The 19,464-nt window shown below is 43.6% G+C and overlaps 1 protein-coding gene across 1 annotated transcript in view; it reads left to right on the forward strand.

Annotated features, from left to right (window-relative positions):
- Positions 1 to 19,464, forward strand: part of LOC122814984 (F-actin-monooxygenase MICAL3-like) — a 489,064-nt gene that overhangs the window by 63,902 nt on the left and 405,698 nt on the right. The gene's annotated exons all lie outside the window — the stretch shown is intronic.

Here is a 19,464-nt window from a genome sequence, read left to right on the forward strand (position 1 = left end):
GATTTTTACTTCTAATGTAATGGCAACTCGAGAAGCATTTAAACCATTATCTACTGAGGATAGTGAGTCTTTTGTATGAAGGGGTGGAAGATATGTTATGAATAGCTAGTAGTTCTTCTTCTTCCTGTAATTGAACTATATTGATGCAAGAATTTCATCATACAGATCTGTTTTTGAACTGACCATTTGTACTTCTCACAGAAGGAAGGAGATGCTTCACTACAGCTATTTACATGGAAATACAATTCACGGGAATATGCAGCACCATTCCTATTTTTGTTATTTTTAGTCATTTTCCCTTAGGTTCTTATATTGTCAGAAAATGACATGTAGTTGGCTTTAGCATAGTCCCTAAAATATACTTATAATGTTCTTCCTTATCACTGTTGCAGTATTCTTTACTGTTGGAATATCCTGCCGAAGATAGCCTAACGTCCATCCAGCATACCAAAGCCTTTACACCTTCCAGGCATCGTACGTCAACTGTATGTCCTACGTACAGGCGCAATATACGTATGAGATAGATGGACACCTAATACTTAGAACTTCTTTGCTGCTAGTCTGAACGCTACCTCTGAATTCGGTCTGTGTGCTATTCACCGATTTGATTCATCTACCGAGCCTTCTAAAGATAAGTGTCCTGTTGGGCTTCCTTCCTTTTTTTCTCCTCCTTATAATTTGCTTGAATGTTATCCAACAAGAGAAAATGTGAGTGCAGGAGGCACATTCCCCATAAAGATGATGAGAAGGGCCTTTGCTGCTACACATGACTGCACACAGTGTGAGATTTGTCAGGCATTTTTCCTTAAGCCACTCTGCAGTCATCTGTCATCCCTCTATATTTATTTGGAAAACCAATGCCTGAAGCTTTTGTCTCAGGGTACCATGGCTGAATCCATCGTATCCAAAGGTCATCCATCAATTAAGAAAGAAGCAAAAAAGGCACATACTGATCCTGCTGCTGTCCATCATCTTCCGAACATCTCCATTGGGTTGGGTGAACAACCCGAGGACCTTGCCGTACCTGTGTCAGTTCCCTTGGCTGTGACCCAGGTGGGGACTGACACAGAGCTGTCTACCTACATATCTGCTGAGGCTGTGCTTACATCTGGTACAGATGTAGATGGGAAACCATGGCTGATTATATCCGAGGGACATAGGGGAGATTCCCCAAATATTAGTTAGAGAAGAGTGCCTGGTACCTTCATCGAGTCTTGGCAGGGGTCTGAACCTCCTAGATTGATTAAAAAGAAACAGAAAACCAAACACGAGGCTTCTGTGACAAAGGATCCTTACAAAGAGTGGCAGGACTTTACTCTGGGGCTATTTAATGCCCTTATGGCCCTGAAACCTCATAAGAGTTGTTTGTCCCTGCTTCTGCTTCCCAGTCTTCCACCTCTTCTAAGAGTCCTAGGGAGATTAGTTCTACTGATGAAGAGGTTGATTCTGGTGAAAAATCCTTGGCATATTCCTCCCAGGTACACTCTCCTCTTGCCCTAGGGTCTGATGAAGAAGATTCCCTGTCCCCCGATTCTCCTTTTCAAAAATTATCTTTTGGTGCTACAGTTGTCGTATGATGGAACATGTTAAGTGGGACTGTTTCCTGGTTTCTGAGGTTCAAAAGAGATATTATTAACTCTTCCAAATGGACTCACCCAGACCTTCTGCAGTTCTTCCTGTTTAGCTGCCATTTTGGCTACATTTGCAGCAGCTTCCAAGGCTCTTGACTCTCAACCTCTTGGCTCGAAGCCAGACAGATTTTATAAAGTCCCTGAGGATCATAGATGTTTGTACAAAAGTCCTACATCTGATCCTGCTGTTGTTTCCATGTCCACATATAAGACATTCAAACTGCTATCTTCTTCCAAGCTTTTACTTTCTGACAAAGACAGCCATGCTAATGAGAGGTATTGGGAAAAAGTGTATATTTCTGCTACTTTGCCCTTTAGGGCCAATAATTATCAGGCCAGTATGACTAGCTATGTCCTGGTTCTTCTCGCCTAGCATGGGATGAGGGGGGTGAGTTGGCTGATTTGCGTGATTTGGACAGGAAGACTTCTCATAGGATCATCGGATCATAGGAGGTTACTAGGCTATCGACCCAGAGCTCATTTCAAGCCTAGATGTTTATCCTAGTGTAATACCATAGATACTCTAGGCAATGCCCAGTGTTACTGTTTTCAGTGCGACAGAGCAGGGATTCAAGATCCTTGGTGTAGATACATCTCTCGCATTCTGTACTAGAGTGAGTTATTAGTAGAGGGCTGTCAGTGTACTTGAGGCAGTGGCTACACTGCCTCATGAGACCCAAGTCAGCAGAGCTGGCAGGGGAAACAAGGGTAGTCCAACTGTCCATAATGTTAGGTTTGAAGAACTGTTGTCACAAAGGGGGTGCTTTCTGGACTGATCTAGGAGGTGCTCTGTAGATGGGTATTTCTGATGGGGGTTTTGGCTAGTGTTTTAATAGGTCACAGCCCATTAGCAATACTTTTTAGATCAGAGATGTACTAAAGATGAGGACTACACTAATGCACTACAGCTGTATCTAAGGGAAAAATTATCAAAGTTATCTACCCGGCTATGGCACACAATTGCATGGCAGTGTGTGGTGCTGCCCGATGCCAAACAAGCAGAAATTGTTTCTTTAATGCAGGGCTTAAATACCAGAAGATAAAAACCTAAAAAAACTTTTAAAAATCTCAAAAGAACCAGTGAGGGTGTTACTGCAAACCCTAGACCGATCACCCTTCACCAGACAAATTCCAATCAGCACACTTCTCTCACAAGGGTGCAGAAAGGCCCCTTCCAATCAAAGATAGCTTGGAAAATGTGTTCAGAATACAAGAGTCACTACAAACACCCAGATGCGGCAAACCTGTATCCTGACTATGCTACAGCTACTAGCTACACTAATTTAGGTGAAAAACGCTAAAAATGTTTTAAACAGCAGAAAAACAGCAGTGAGACACTAAATAATGTTTTAAACAGCAACCAAATCAGTTATTTAACACACTGCTTGGCAGGAAAACAGAACAAACAGAACATATGCTTTGCAAACAGTGAAAAGTAGCAACAGTTACTTTGCAAACAGTGAAAACAGTAATAAAATACAATTTAACAAGCACAGTAAGGCAGACAAAGTGCAGTTTAATTTACAGAATTAAAGTACTCTATTAAATAAGCAGATCACAATAAATAGTGCAGTAAATAGTATAATCAAGCAAAAAAAAAAAAAAAAACAGTCAATTTATGTTTTTTTGGGAAGCTTAGAAGCCTGTAGTTGTATGGTATCTCAGCTCAGAGTTGTGGCTGGCAGCCCACCAAAGTTCAGCTTGGTTCAGACAAACAGAAACCAGGTCAAACACAGGGCTTAAATAACAGAAGCTAAAAAATAAAACTCAAAAGAACCAGTGAGAGTGCTTACTCCAAGCCCTAGACCAATCACCCTTCACCAAACAGGCTTCAATCAGCACTTTGCCCTTTTTCTTCTGAGTTCTGCCTTTCAGGTGACTGGCCATTCCATTAAATGCAGCTATTATGTATGCTGCTGATGCCCCTTCTAGGACAACTGCATCTGGTTCTGTCATGAGGAGGTACTCTTGGTTGTGCCTTCAAGCCTTACCTGAGGACATTAAAGCAAACCTTTAAATTCCTCCTTAGAGAACCAGAATCTCATTGGCACTGCTGCTGGAAAATTGCTTAAAATTCTACAGGGTAAGTTTAAGATTATGCAAAACCTGAAACAAGTCTTTGTTTCCCTGTACCCGAGTTCCAGAGGAACCATCCATCTAAATAATTTTCTTTTGTCTATAGGCAGCATAGACAACCCACTAGGAGCAAGAGGGTTCCTAAGCAGATTTTCCCAGACAACCCCCTTTCCTGACAAGTCTTTCTCTATCTGATATCCAGCCTGTCCTTCCTGTTTGCCAGATTCTTCTGATGTCCTTCCATATCACTGTTACAATATTCATTACACTAGCGATCCCCTGCCAAGGGTAGGCCAACATTGGCCAGTATACCAAAGCCTTAGGTTGTAATATGGACGTTGTATGTCATGACTTAACCAGATTCTGTCACAGTTTGTTTTGAGAGAAAGGTTAGTTTGCTTTTTATTTCTTGTATCTTGTATTGTATTTTGTATTACTTTATTGCCTTTTTCTGTTTTGTGTACTGTGATTTGTTTTCTTTACACTGTGTTTTACTTGTATTCTACTTTTAGTTGCATATTAAAACTTGAAAAGAGACCACAGCTCTGTCTCTTGTGAGTCAGATAGAATTTTTTCCCACCCTCCCTTTCTGTTACTGTTGTGTTCTTAAACACTACTGTCTTTCTAGTTGCCTGCCCCTTATGTTAATTTGTCCATATATCTCGTTTCCTGTCTGCTTATACTGGCTGGTGTGAGTAAGCACAAAGTTATCTTTTTGTGAAATCACTCCCCTTCACCTATTTAAATTTATTGGCCATCCTACTGTATTTGAATATGTCGTGCTCTTTTAAAATAGTGGCTCTCCACTAAAACTTAACTTTTTGTACAGCTAAAACTTAAGTTACCCACTTTCATATCTAACTGCTACTAGTGTACACTGCAGTGTTTAGGATAAACCTTTTTTTTCATCTTACCCTTAAGCATCTACTGCAAGACCATCAGTTATTGGAGAGCCCACATTCTGCCTCTCAGTAGTCACCTTGGGATTAGTGCTTCTGTTTTCTCCTGGTGAGAGAAGGAGTACAGTGACAGTATTTCCTGAGGACTGCTGATCACCAGAAAGCCTAATAATTGCTTTATAGGTGACGATTTGGAATATATACTTATATTCTGATCCTGTTGAGAGTAGGAGTGAGAGTAGGAGTAGAGTGCCTTGATTCCTAACTGTTTCTGGCTGGAGAGTGAGTGTCTGTGCTTATCTTAACAGATTGGTCTGGTTGCTATTCGAGGCATCTACCAGAAAAAGGCTACAAGCTTACAGACCCTTATATCATCTGGGACAAGACTGTGGATCACTAGACAGGCTATGGCTTGCTTCTCTTCTTGGGATTGGTGCTAACATTTTGCTTCTGCTGAGAACAGAAGCAAAGGAGTATTGTATCCCAACAGAGTGAAGCTGTGGTGAGACCAGCATTAGTAGTAGCCAGGCAGTAGCTATTCATGTGACTCCCCTTTTGTCATCATTCCTGACAAGATAATTCTTTTTTTCAGTAAGTAATACTTGATTTGTTTCTAACGTCAGAATATCAGCCTAAATATTTCATCTCTAAATTTTCAGGGTCTTCGTATTAGTTTCCCCTCAATTGTTTGGCAGTGCTCTGTACAGACTCACCTTGAGTGACATTTTTCCTGTAAAAGCACAACTGAAATTTCTCCAATATCTAGTTGCACACAGGACAACTAGTTTGCAATGACAAGCACTGTCCACATAGCTGCAAACCAGATACTCCTAAAAGTGATTGATATGCTCCCTCCAACAGTCTAATCAATAAAAAAGGGTCTGTTGCCAGGGATATGAACTTTTCTATTGTCTCCATTACTGGCTTGGTGGGTATGGGCATCCTGATGCAATGTAGAAATTGCCTCATGTTTACTGACAATTAGTTAGGTCTCAAACAAACTGATGTGGTATGCGAGAGATGTATTTACACAATGTCAGTGGAGGCAAAGCTGTCACATAAAACTACTCCTAATGTCAATAAGGTTGGCAGTAGTACACATGCTGCACCCATCGCACACAATTCAAAGCAGACATATAGACCCACATATACTGAGACACTTACATGTAACCTTCCTAAACCACAAAGACCTCCCAGACAAGGTACACATAAGAAATACCCTCAGCAGCCCCACTCTCCTTCAAAACAACACCCACATCAACACATAGAGCTACATCTCATGGAGCCTCTACCTCTAAGCCCGCAAGGCAAGTCAACAACACATCCAATATTCTAGTAATTGGAGACTCCATTGTGAGACACACTGATGCTTCTCTCACCAGGTTGAGTAAGGAGAAAATTATGGTCAGTTGCTTATCAGGGGCTAGGATCCGCCACATTATGCATGCACTCAGGTCATTGGACCACAATTACCAATATGACTCAGTCAAAGTCCATGTGGAAGTAAATGACCTGAGACATACCTCCCTAGACTATATGAAGAGAGACATCATAGAGCTCTCTGAATATGTGTCTCAAACTGGCATGAGCCTAGCATTGAGCAACATTTTACCTTCTCCAAGGATGATGCCACAATATGAACAAAAGATGATTGACTTTAATAACTGGCTTAGTTTCTGGTGTCATTCTAAGGGGGGTGCAATATTTGTCAGCATGGAAGGAGATGGTCAACAGATCACACTTATTTGCCAGGGATGGTCTGCACGTCTCTCCTCTAGGCTTTTGAATATTAGCTAAAACATTGTCTTCCCCCATAGTGCCTTTTTTAGGTAATGCCAAACTGAAAGTACTTCTGCATAGCAAATCAAACCCAAGAAAATCTAAAGGTATTACTGCTCAATGCTAGAAGCCTAAACAAAAAACTCCACTCCCTGGAAGCTCTCTTTACCCTAGAGAGTGCTGATGTCTGTGCGGTCTCTGAGATGTGGTTTAAGGCCATGAAGAGCACACCAACAGTGCAAGGTTATAATGTCTTCCACACATTTAGACCAGCTACTTCAAGGGCAGGGACTAAAGGTGAGATGTGGTTTAAGGCCATGAAGAGCACACCAACATTGCAAGGTTATAATGTCTTCCACACATTTAGACCAGCTACTTCAACGGCAGGGACTAAAGGTGGAGGTGTCTCTATTTACATCAAAAATAAATATACTTCAAGGCTGGTCAAACAGGACAATTCTCTCTTAAGCTGCTCCAGGTTCAAATCACCATAGATAAAATCCAATACCACTTCCTTGCAAGCTATAGGTCCCCCTCTGTGACCCAGGAAACCCATACCATGTTAAACTTATTAGAAACACTAACCATCCATCCCAATACCATATTCATGGATGACTTTAATTACCCCACTATTAACTTGGAATCCTATACAACATCAAACGTACATGCACAGAGATTTTTGGATTTTATAAACATAAACTCCCTGGACCAGATAGTCAGTACACCAACCAGGGGTGCAACCATACTGGATCTAGTCCTCACTAATATTGGAGAGTGCTGCACACTCCCTACTGTAATGCCTTCCCTGGTAATGTCAGACCACAAAATGGTCTCCTTTGAAGTAAAAATAAAACCTGGACCCCCAGCTCAACCGGGAATATTCAGGAACTATTCTAAGGCTATCCTCCTCCTATTTAGTGAGAACCTGGCAAAATGTCAAGCTCTTATAAACCCTGAGAACACTTTTGCCTATGCAGAACTGTTCACAGAAACCCTGTACAAGGATGTTAATAGCGGCATAGAGGCAACTGTGCCCACCAGGAAGACATACAGAACTAACTCAAAAAACAAGCCACCCTGGTGGAATCACAAAATCAATCGGATGTATAACAGGAGGAAGAAAATCATGGCAAAAATTAGAAGCTGCAGCACCCAGAAGGATAAAATCACTCTCATCAAACTAAACAAACAACTCAGAGGACAAGTAGAGTCTACCAAAGCCAAATCTGAGGCAAGTTTGGCCTCCCAGCCAAGGACAACCACAAAGCATTCCTTAGCTATGTCCGCAACCTCAAAGACAGTACACAATTGTGTGCAGAGCTCATTGTAAATGGAGCCACCTATGTGGAGCCAAAAGATATAGCAAACCTCCTGGCTGATAAATTCAGCTCCAACTTTATTCCTCTCTCCCCCTCAACCTTCCCTCAGGAAATATCATCAAATATAACCCCACCCCTACTATCACTAGGGAACAGGTCCTTAACGCTCCTTCTAAGACCAAGAACACTGCATCAGTGGGCCCAGACAATATCCCAGGATGCCTTCTAAATAACATGAAACATGACCTATCAGGGTCTCTGAAATTATTATTTAACTGTAGTCTCCAAACAGGCTTCATATCTCATGAATGGAGAAAGGCTACATTCATCCCTCTGCACAAAGGTGGGCCATTTACAGACCTTGGAAACTACAGACCCATAAGTCTCACTCGTCTTATATGTAAAGCCATGGAAATAATTATCATGGAGATAATCAATAGAGATGTAGTAAACCTCCAGACACTGGACCCAACCCTGTTTGGTTTCGTCAAGGGCAGATCATGCCTATGCAACCTGGTGGACTTCTTTGAGAAGGTCACCAAAGCAATGGGTGATAGCAAAATCGTTCACACTGCCTACCTTGACCTGGCCAAGACGTTTGACACAATACCCCACTCGGGCATTTTTGACAAACTCAAGAGGTTAGGAACAAACCTGTATCTCACCTGGTTGATAGCCAACTGGCTCACAGACAGGACTCAGGAAGTTAGAATTGGGGAGTCCACCTCTGCAAGGAGGCCAGTCACAAGTGGAGTCCCTCAGGGATCAGTCCTTGGACCGCTCCTTTTTGGCATTTACTTCTCAGAAGTCAAGGCTAATGTCAGTGGTCTCTGGCTGACTAAATTTGCAGATGATTGCAAATTAGGAGCTGTTATTGAATCTCACACTGACACAAATGTTCTCCAGGAGGGGCTGACACAGACAAATAACTGGTGTCAAAGCCGTGAACTAAAACAAAATGATAAGAAATGCATAACAGTATCCTTTGGGAACTATCATATTGACAACACACCCCTTAAAGTTGACCCAGTAGTCAGGCACTAAAGGGCACACATAGATATTAATCTAGCCTTTGATCACCACATGTCTACGGTGGTGAGGAAATCATTCTATGTTGCACAACTTATAAACAAAGGTATGGCATCTAAGTCCAAGGAAGTCATTGTTCCACTGTATTCGGCATTCATCAGACCTATCATTGAGTACAGTGCACCCTTTGGTATGTACCTAACCAGGCATATCCAATAACTGGAACATCCACAGAGGCTCCTCACTAAACGAATAAAGGGTGTAAGTAATGTGTCCTATGCAGACCGCCTCAAGGTCCAATCTGTCTCCTACAGGCTTTTGAGGGGAGATCTATGCTTGGCATACAGGGCATTGTCAGTCCCCACTCTGATGGATTTCCTGCATATCCACAAAACAAACAGTAGCAGAATTACCCATTCTAAAGACTTAAACCTTGCCTGTGATATAAATAGAACCTGCTGGAGAGATAGGTTTATATCCCAGAGACTACCCCATCTGTGGAATAGGCTCCCCATCCATGTGAAGCAGAGTTCCTTCCTAACCCAATTCAAGTGCAACTTGGACAATTGGATAGGAAACCGGAAATTCATCCCTGGTTTGGCACCTATGTCTCTAATGCAAACAGGTAACCTGTAAATGGTTCATCTCCCAGGCCCATGCCTACACTTATTAAAGATATCGGAACTTGTTAGAGATTTGGGATGCATGGCTAGGCTTAAAAAGGCCCTTGTGGCTGTTACCGTAGTAAACACCTATGAACCTATGAACATGTATGCTCCCCGCTTGCACCGTAGGGCATAAAGGTGTCATACGGACACACCGTCCTCAGAACTTCTTTGCTGCCAACTGAACGCCATTTGCAATCGTCGGTCTGAATGCTCCTTCATCTGCATATTACCAAGCCGTTTCCGATAAGTGCCCCATTGGGGTTTTCCTTTTTATCATTACCTTTTCTTTTGTTTGTACAGTTACATGTTATCCAGAAACAGAAAATGCCACTGTGGGAGACAGAATCCCCATAAAGACCGCCACAGGCAGTTTTTTTATTTGCTTAGGTGCTTCTCACGATCACACAGTGTGCCCTATTTGTCAGGCGTTTGTCCCTAAAACTCTTTGTAGTCATCTCTCCTCCTTATCTAGCTACCTGGAAAACCAGTGTCAAAATTGTTGGTGTAGAGTACGTTGGCGGAATCATCCTAGCCTGAGGGTCAGCCATCTGCTAAGAAGGCCAAAAAGGTTAGGTTGGATTCTACTGCTGCCCCACCTTCTCCAGACATCTCTCTTTAGGCTGGTGAAAGCCTGGAGTATTGGCCAGTTTGTCTGTTGGAGTCCCGTGCCACGATGGAAACCTTTATGGATCTGACTTCTCACACATCCTGAGAGGCTCTACTGATATCTGTTTCAGAATGTTAAGGGGAACCGTGGTTGATTATTTCCATGGAACCGAGGGGTGTTCTGCAGATTCTTGTTAGGGAGGAGATTCCCACTACGTTGATTGAGTGTCAACTGGGGTCTGAACCTCCTCTAAGATGTTTAGGGCAGATGTCTATTTAAAGAAGAAGCAGAAGACAAAGCATATTTCCCCTGCACCTAAAGATCCTCATTGTGAATGGCAGGATTTTAAACAGGGCTTATTTAATGCTATGACTTTTTGTCCTAATGAAGAGTCATTGACCTATTCCTCCCAGATTCCCTTACCATTGAATTATGGTTCTGAGGAGGAGGACTCTATTAGTCCAGATTTTCATTTTGTGGAGATTTCCTTTGGTAATACTGTCTATTCTGTGATGGAGTTTTTTTAAGTGGGACTGCACCCGGGTTTCTGATGTTCAGAAGAAGTAGTATGTACTCCTCCAAATGGATTCTCCTAAGCCCTGTGTTATTTCTCCTGTTCTTGCTGCTTTGTTGGACACATTTTTAGAAGCTTCTTAGGCTCCTGATTTCCATTCTCTTGCTTTTAAAATAACTGATAGGTTTTATAAGGTGCCTAATGATTGTAAATTTCTTTATAAGTGCCCCTCTGCTGATCCCTCTGCTATTTCCGTTTCTTCTGACAAGCTTTCCAAGCTTTTGCCTTCTACTAAACTACAACCTTCTGACAGGGGCAATAGAACCATGGAAAGATTAGGCAAAAAGGTGTACACTGCTGCTACTCTGGTCTTTAGGGCTGTAAATTACCAGACCGATGTGATCAGGTATATTTTACCCTTTCTCCCTCAGTCTTTTCAAGTTATTTCAAACCTTCCAGATTTTCAGAGGAAGGCTTTGGCCTTCTCTTTGTTGGGGTCCTCTTCTCAAGTAGCTCACCTTTCTATTACATGTAGTTACTGTGCAGCTGATGCCTCTTCTAGAGGTGCTGCCTTTGGTTCGGTATTAAGGTGCTATTCCTGGCTTTGCTTTCAGCCCCTGCCTGATGATATTAAAGCCAAGCTGATGGATGCTCCTCTTGTCAATAAAAAACTCTTTGATTCTGCAACTGCTAAGGTTTTTAAGTCTCTTCAGGAGAAGGGTAAGGCTATGCAAGAATTAAGACATGTTTTTGTTTCCTCTGTTCCCAAATTTCAGACGAATTAATCCTACCAAGTCTGCCTTTGTACAGAGACAGTCTCGCCGCCCTGATATTCAGAAGAGGTAATATGTACTCCTCCAAATGGATTCTCCTAAGCCCTCTTTTTCAGACAAGCCAGGTTCTGTCTGACTGACTTTTTCCCTCTCTCCTCAGCCAAGTTCCTTTGTCTCTTTGTCTTTCTTTGTCCCTTCACAATTGGTTAAGGATCACTTAGGATTCTTAGATTCTTTCCATTATTCATCAATGGGTATTACATGGTCTGGGAATTCCTTCCACCTTTTTTTGCATTGCTCAGCCTCCTCAGGAACAGCCTCCCATTTCTTCTGGACGTTCTTCAAAACCCTTTGTCTCAAGAAATCATCATCCAGGCAGTTTCTGCTCTTCAAAAGTGGAAGGGGTTTTATTCCAGAATGTTTCTGGTTTCAAGGAAAAAGGCACATGGAGACCCATTCTGAATCTTTCCCAGCTCAACACCATTTTAAAGGTTTCTTCCGTTTGAAGACTGTCCCTTCAGACTCTGTTTCTGTTTCTTCTACTACCCCAAGCTTTCTTAATCTCTCTGGATCTCAAGGATGCCTATTTTCATATTCCTATTCATCCCCTTTTCAGGAAGTTTTATGTTTCTATGTTTCACAAGTGACTTCACCAAATGCCTTGCTCCTGTGATTGTTTTTTTGCAGAATGATGGGAATTCAAATCTTTCCTTGTATATATGACCTGCTCATTCAGGCTTCCTCTCCAGAGATCTTGTTTCAGCATCTTCATTATACTGTTTGCCTCTTGCAGAGCCTAGGTTTCACAGTGAATTTCCAAAAATCCTTCATGACGTCTCCTTAAGATCATATTTTTCTCAGATGCAAGCTACAGACTGTCCCTGTACTGGCATCCCTGCCTCCTTCCAAGGCTTTAACTCTGACTATATTTTTTCAGTCCCTTCTTCCTATGGTCTCAGTTACAGCCAGGAAGTTTCTAAGGTCTTTGGGGTACATGGCCTCCACCATTCCTATGCTTCTTCTAGCCAAGCTTCATATGAGAAAGCTACAGTGGTTCCTAAAGTCTGTCTGGCTTCAACATTCTCATCCTTTGGACTTTCCGATTCCTCTTCTTCCACGCCTCAAGCTAAAGTTTCATTGGTGGATTCGTTAACTGTCTCTCAACCCATAACTTCCTTTTCAGCCTCCAGTCCCCCGTCAGGAACTATTTTCAGATGACCTGGATGAGGGGTGGGGAGCTTCTTTCGGCCCTCTAAAGGCTGAGGGTCTTTGGTCCCTTTGTCAGAAGAAGGGCCATATCAATATCCAAGAGATGAGGGCTCTTCTTCTGGCCCTTCCGACATTCCATTCTCACTTCCTTCCATGGCCCTCAAAATCTTTACAGACAATACCACATTGATGTGGTACATTCACAAGGAAGTGGAGACAAGGTCTTACCTTTTGTCTTACCTCTTGTGTAGACTAGCTCTTCAGGATTGGGATGTGGCTATCCAGTGTCAGGCGACTCTTTAGGCTGTTTATAGTCCTTCAAATCAGAACACTGTGACAGACTGCATGAGCAGGTCCATAACACAGACTCATGAAATGATGCTTCACAGAGATGTGTTTTTGGACATTGTCCACCAGTGGAGTACTCCTCATGTAGATCTTTTTGCCTCCCCTCTTAATAGACAACTTCCTCTCTTTTGTACCAGAGTCCCATGTCTTCTGGCTTGGAAGGTGGATGCCCTCTCTTTTTCTTAAGAGGATGTTTCTTTACTCCTTCCCTCCCCTTCCTCTTATACTGAGGGTCCTGTTCAAGATAGAACAAGACACTCCCAAAATGTTGTTGGTGACTCCCTTTTGGCCCAGACAGCATTGGTTCCCTGCACTTCTGCACTTAGCCAAGGGTAGTCACCACAAGTTATCCCACAGGGTGGTCCTACTCACACAAAACAAGGAGTCTTTCATCAATCCCCACTTGTTCACTCAACTGACACTGTGGGTGTTAGGGTTTTGATCCCTTTTTTTTTCTGAGGATGTGCTTTGGGTTCTGCAGGAGGCCAGGAAACCCACTACCAGGAAATCTTTTTTATCCAGTGGAAGAGCTTTTCTGTTTGGTGCCTTGTTTATAACCTGGATCCACTTCCTGTGGAATTTCCTTTGGTTCTCTTACGTATGTGAATTACTCAGTGCTGGGGTAGCGTACTCTTCAGTTAAAACCCACCTTTCAGATATTTCTGCTTGTCTGCCTTTAACTCCTCCTCTGGCTTCTAGATTTCAGGTCAAACAATTTCTTAAAGGCTTCATTCATATTAGACCTCCCAGGAAGCCTATTCCTCTTTCCTGTTTCCTTAGTTTTGTTCTTAGAAAATTGGCCCATGCTCCTTTTGAGCCTGCAGCTTCAGCTTCTTTACAGCATTTAATTGAAAGACTGTTCTTCTTTTGGCCCTTGCTTCAGCTAGCAGGGTGTCTGAACTTCAGGCCCTTATCTCTGTATCTCCTTTTTTAGTTTTTCACAGGTAGAGGGTGTCTGTTTGTACTAACCCTTCATTTATTCCTAAGGTGGCTAATGAGTTGTCTGTTAATCAGTTGCCCACTTTTTTCCCTTCTCCACAGTCTTGCTAGTGAGAAGTTTCTACTTACCTTGGATTTGCATAGACAACTCAGATATTATTTGGATAAAACTAAAGCTATTGGTAAAATCTGATCAACTTTTTGTTTCTTTTCATCCTAGGTCTCTAGGTTTGGCTGTTTCTAAGCAAGTTATTTCTTCCTGGATTTCTAAGGCCATTTCCTTTCGTTATTTTTTTCATGGGAATAGCCTCTCACCTTTATTATAGCTGAGTGTGCCTCCAGGCGTTTCTGCAGTCATCTCCTACTGCGCCTCTAGGCATCAGATGTTGCTTGTTCATATTTGCATTAATAATTCCAAAACCTTGCTATATACAAGGTATCAGAATATTTTATCTTGAAGCATACATGATGGCAAACACAATTGTATTGATATTTGATCTCTGACAGTGAGTATTTGTTAGAACTGTAAGATGATAACTTCATTTTTTAAAGGTTCAAGCCACGCCCACTGAGAGTTAAAGGTGCACACTCAAAAGAGCTGTACTGGAGGAAATGAGTTAAGGCTCATTCTACCAGGGTTGTGTCTTCTTCTGGTGCTTTTATCAAAGGATTGGATACCCATCCCATCCTTGAAACAGCTACTTGGACATCTCTGCATTCTTTTACCAAACATTAAAAGTTGGATGTGGTTTCCAGGGCTAGAGCCGGATTTGCCAGGGCTATCCTGCATGATTTTCTTGAGGACTCTGCTGGACCTTTCTCCTCCCATGTTTCTTATTGAGATTTTATGTTCTCCATAGTGTAAGGAATACTACAACAGTGATATGGAAGGACATAGTACAGTTGTGTAAAACCTTACCATAACAGTAGATGTCCATCCCTTTACTGTTGCAGTATGCACTTCCTCCCTTCCACTTCCCCCTTTATACTTTTTCATTCTGGTTACACGTGGTTATTTAGTACTCCTTGTATTGTTGTTTCCTCCTGGGGTTTATCAGTTCTGAGGAAGGTATGTCTGTATGTCATCTTTATACCCTACACCATGAGTGGGGAGCATACGTGTGACATATGACATCCTACTCACAGCCTAAGGCTTTGGTATACTGGCTGGAAGTTGAGCTAAACTTGGAAGACGATCCCTAGTGTAATGAATACTGCAACAGTGAAGGGAAGGACATCTACTGTTATGGTAAGATTTTACACAACTGTACTTTTCTCAAATTAACCCTATCCTTTCCAGTTTGGCAACAGTTAATTACATACGTATGGGTTCTCTCTGTCATCCAAAATGATTAATGTTATGTAGTCCAATCTCACCTACATTCTTACCCTTGGGTTTGGAGGCGAACCTCGGCTCCAACTCGGCCATACTCTAGCTCGAAGTCTTCAATTGGCTCGTGGCTAAGAGGTATCCCATGCTGCAACGCGGCTATCCCCAGATCTCGTTTGCCGCTCGTATAGCTCAGACGTGGTCTCACTCTTGGCCATGGCTGAGTACAATTTTTCGATTTATATTTCAATATTGTAGCTCCAAAAGCTATTTTCATAGCTAGTGTGTGTGTTTTGCTTCTGCTGGTTGTGTGACCGGTTCTGTTGGCCCTTTTTTCTTGGTATCCCGTTTCCTTTTTTGGTGTTTATGGGCTAGGCCCGTTTCAGTTAGAGGACCTAGTCCTCCCCTGTATTTTTGTAGTTTACCTGTTAGCGGGTTTTGTTGTGTGCCTGTTTTGGTGTCCTTTTTCCTGCTTATTCCCTGGGCTAGGCCCATTTAACTTAGAGGACCTAGTCCTCCCTGTGGTTATCCTGCGATCTGTAGGCCATTTTCAGTTAGAGGCTCTAGTTTCCCACGCTCAATCTTTGGTTATTTTTGGTGAAGGTGTCCCTATCGTTTTTCCCTGAGTGTGTGTGTTTTTTCTGTCAGCATGTCCAAGGATTCTAATGAGCACAGGCCTTCGGGCTTTAAAAAGTGTGTCAAATGTAATAATAAGATGTCATTGACTGATGGGCACTCAGAGTACATATATTACTTGGGGGCTATTCATCTACAGGAATCTTGCTTGTTCTGCCACGCTTTCAGTCCCCATGTGCTGCAAGAGAGGAAGAACAATCTTATTTTAAAAGGATTGCTGAAACCTTCCTTTGAAGAAGACTTGGAGAGGTCTTCTAGTTCCAGATCCTCTCCTTCTAAACTAGACAAAAAATCCTCAAAGAAACGCTCTCTGGCTCCGTCAGTTTCCTCGGAGCTGCCAGAGAAAATCACCAGGACTATAGTTGCTTCTTTGGCTCCACTGGCTTCGGGGACGACAGAAGGCAGCACATCTATGATGTCGACATCGGCTCCCAGTCTATTGGAGCCGGTGACAGATTTTCCAGTTCGGAGCCGGTCCCCAGTTTTTCGATCGATTTCTCTGACTCACAGGTCTCCCTCTGCAGGGAGATCCAGATCCCTGACTGTATCCTCTAGGTCCTCTAGGATCCTTTCCGATGATGATGTCGATAGAGTGGTGAAGAAACTGCTCCAGTCATCGGTGCTGGCTAAATTGCTTTCGGTTCCGGCCCAGTCGGCTCCGGAGCCCATCATCCCTTCATCTTTGGCTGTTCCTCCTCTGAGCCTTGCTTCAGAGCTAGAGCTGTCGGTTCCATCGGACACCGTGAGGTCAGTTCCAGTAGCCCCTTCTGGCATATTGGCTCCGATCTCCGCTCCGATCCGGTCGGCACCATCCACGGGGTCCAGGATTCACAGTTCACCAGTCGGACCCGAGAGGGAGGTCTTGGATCGATCTTCTTCAGCTCTGAGCCTTCCTCTTGGTGCTTCGGCTTGGGTGAGTGTGGACCTGACATCGGCTTCGGACCTTATCTCCTCGGCTCCGAGGGCTACTACCATATCTTCCACAGTTAGTTGACCTTCGGAGCCGGGGGGATCAGCTTTCGAGATCATGAGGAGTGTGCTGGCCAGGTCGTCAACTGCATCTTATGGCACTGACACTCTTCCCCCTCCAGCACTGATATCAGTCTCAGATCACCCTGTATCCAGGGACAGCGGAGACCCAAGGCCTCAGGATACCTCCATGAGTGGTCCCCAACTTTCTGAGGCCTTCCCAGAGTTTTTACTTGAGGAGCCCCCCAGAAAGAGAGTGTGCAAGAGGGAAGCACATTGACTCCCAAGATGAGTGTCTCACGTCTAACACCGAACTCGAGGAGTCGGAGGGGTCCCCCAAGTCGTCTTCTGATGATATCTCTTTCTCAGATATCTTGGAATTATTGAGACAGAGAGGTGACTGGCCCTTCAAAGCCCCTTCTGAGGAGGAGTCTGTGTTCCTGAAGGCCTTTGGGTCCCAACCCTCTGCCTCTTGGGTTTTGCCGCTGTTCGACGAGCTCCTGGACCTCATTTGTTGAAAGGTGTGGGAACTCCAGACACTGTTGAACCAATCCCTAGGAGACCCAACAAGTTCTTGCCCGCTCCCCCTGACAGAGAATTTCTTACGAAAGGCGTTCCAGTAGATGCCATGGTGGTGGCATCAGCCACCAAGAAGGAACTTGCAGAAACTTCATCTACCGTCCATTCCCCTAACAAGGAGTCTAGGGCTATGGACGGGTATGGGAAGCATGTGTTCTCTTCAGCGGCCTTTACACTGCGGTCGCTGAACTATTTGTCGCATTTTACACGGCTCCAGAGAGAACTCCTAAAAGAGCTGGGAGATTCTCTACAGGGTATTGTTTCTGATGCTATGGCTCAGAAGGTCAATGCTCAAATGTCTACCCTAAATTCTATTACCAACTCCTGCATGAGTCTGATCTCTTACACAGCCGACGGAGCGAGCAGGGCTGCGGGTTCCGGAGTCTGTCTTAGGAGACACTCCTGGATGCGCCTGTGCAACTTCACGGAGGCTTTCAAGTCTACTTTCACCAACGCCCCCTTTGACGGTTCATCCTTATTTGGAACCAAGGTGAAGGACACTCTCACTAGGTGCGAGCAGGAAGGAAAAACCCTGTCTGCCGTGGGAGTCCATTTTTCCATGCCTTCTAGACCTTATCCTAAGGGCCAGAAGGGTGGAAAAATGTAGTTCAGAAAGTCGCAGAGGTTTTTTTCACGACGCACAGAGTGATTCCCCCTCCAGAGGCAGAGGAGGGTGTGGAAATTCAGGTAGATGCCACCCTAGAGGCAGAGGAGGCCCGCGTAACCAGGGGGACCGCGATTCCTTTTGTGGTTCTCCCTACCAGTGCTCCTAAGGGGAGGTCCGACTGTGCGTCTCTGGAGCCAGTCGGTGGTCACATTTCTCTATACCCAAAAGCCTAGTGAGATATCACCCAGGATGTGTGGGTATTAGAGATCATTTCCAGAGGTTATCATATTCCCCTTCTTTCTTATCCCCCTCCAAACAAAAGAATCCCAGATGTTCCACCCAGTCAAAGGGATTCCACAACTTTAGAAGTACAAAAGTTGCTGTCAAAGGGAGCCATCCATCCTGTCCCCTCAGACCAAGTAGGATTAGGGACTTACTCCAGATTCTTTTTGGTGCCAAAAAGAACAGGGTACCTGAGAACCATCTTGGATCTCAGCCTTTTGAACCTTCATGTAGAGAAGTCCAAGTTCCATATGGTCATGTTACAGTCAATTCTCCCGTTATTAGGGAAAGATGTGTGGATGTGCTCCATCGACCTCAAGGGTGCTTACTACCACATCAAGATGGACAGGGCATCCAGAAGTCACTTACACTTCCGGCTGGGAGCCAGTCATTTTCAGTTTTGCGCCCTGCCTTTTGGTCTCACCACAGCCCCCAGGGTGTTCACCAAATGCATGGCAGTGGTAATGGCTCACTTGAGACTTCAGGGATTCCAAGTGTTTTTGTACCTGGATGACTGGCTCCTGTCTGCCACCACCAGGCATCTAATGCTTCAGACCAGGGACACCACTATTGCGCTGTGCAAAAGTCTGGGAATTAGTCTGAATTGGGAAAAGTCTGCCTTGTTGCCCTCGCAGCGTGTTACCTTTATCAGCACCAAATTAGACACGGTGCTCATGAGGGCCTTCCTACCAGAAGAGAGAATTCAGGTTTTAGAGCAGCAGGTCTACGCTTTGCTACCATTAAAGAAGATCAAGGCAAAAGTGATCCTCAAATTTTTAAAAGGTGTCCTTCATATCAGGCCTCTAAGGAAGCCTATTCATCCTTCTTGGAGCCTTAATTTTGTTGTTGAAAAATTTATTCAGTTCCCTTTTGAGCCAGCTTTTTCTTCTTACCTACAACATTATACTTGGAAGACTGCATTGTTGGTGGCTCTTACTTCTGCCAAGAGGGTCTCTGAAGTTCATGCACTTATGGCAGCTTGTGTCTGTTTTGTACCAATCTTTCTTTTATGAACAAGTTGGTTAATGATTTGTCCTTGAATCAGTCCATTTATCTCCATTCTTTTTTCCTTTCTCCGCAGACTGCTAGTGAGAAGGTACAAACATAATTTAGATCAATGGATGGACTGCAAATTCACACTTGTATTCGTGCCTACGTCCGTTATAGACAGTGGCAATCTGTAAGATAGTTAATGCACAGACACAAATCCATGTCATCCTCTTGTACCTAGAGACCTTACATTGGGTAAGCTGTTAGCATAGTAATCTCC

The sequence above is a fragment of the Protopterus annectens genome, chromosome 11.part0, assembly GCF_019279795.1.
Source record: "Protopterus annectens isolate FY-2018-M chromosome 11.part0, PAN1.0, whole genome shotgun sequence".
Lineage (NCBI taxonomy): Eukaryota > Metazoa > Chordata > Ceratodontiformes > Protopteridae > Protopterus > Protopterus annectens.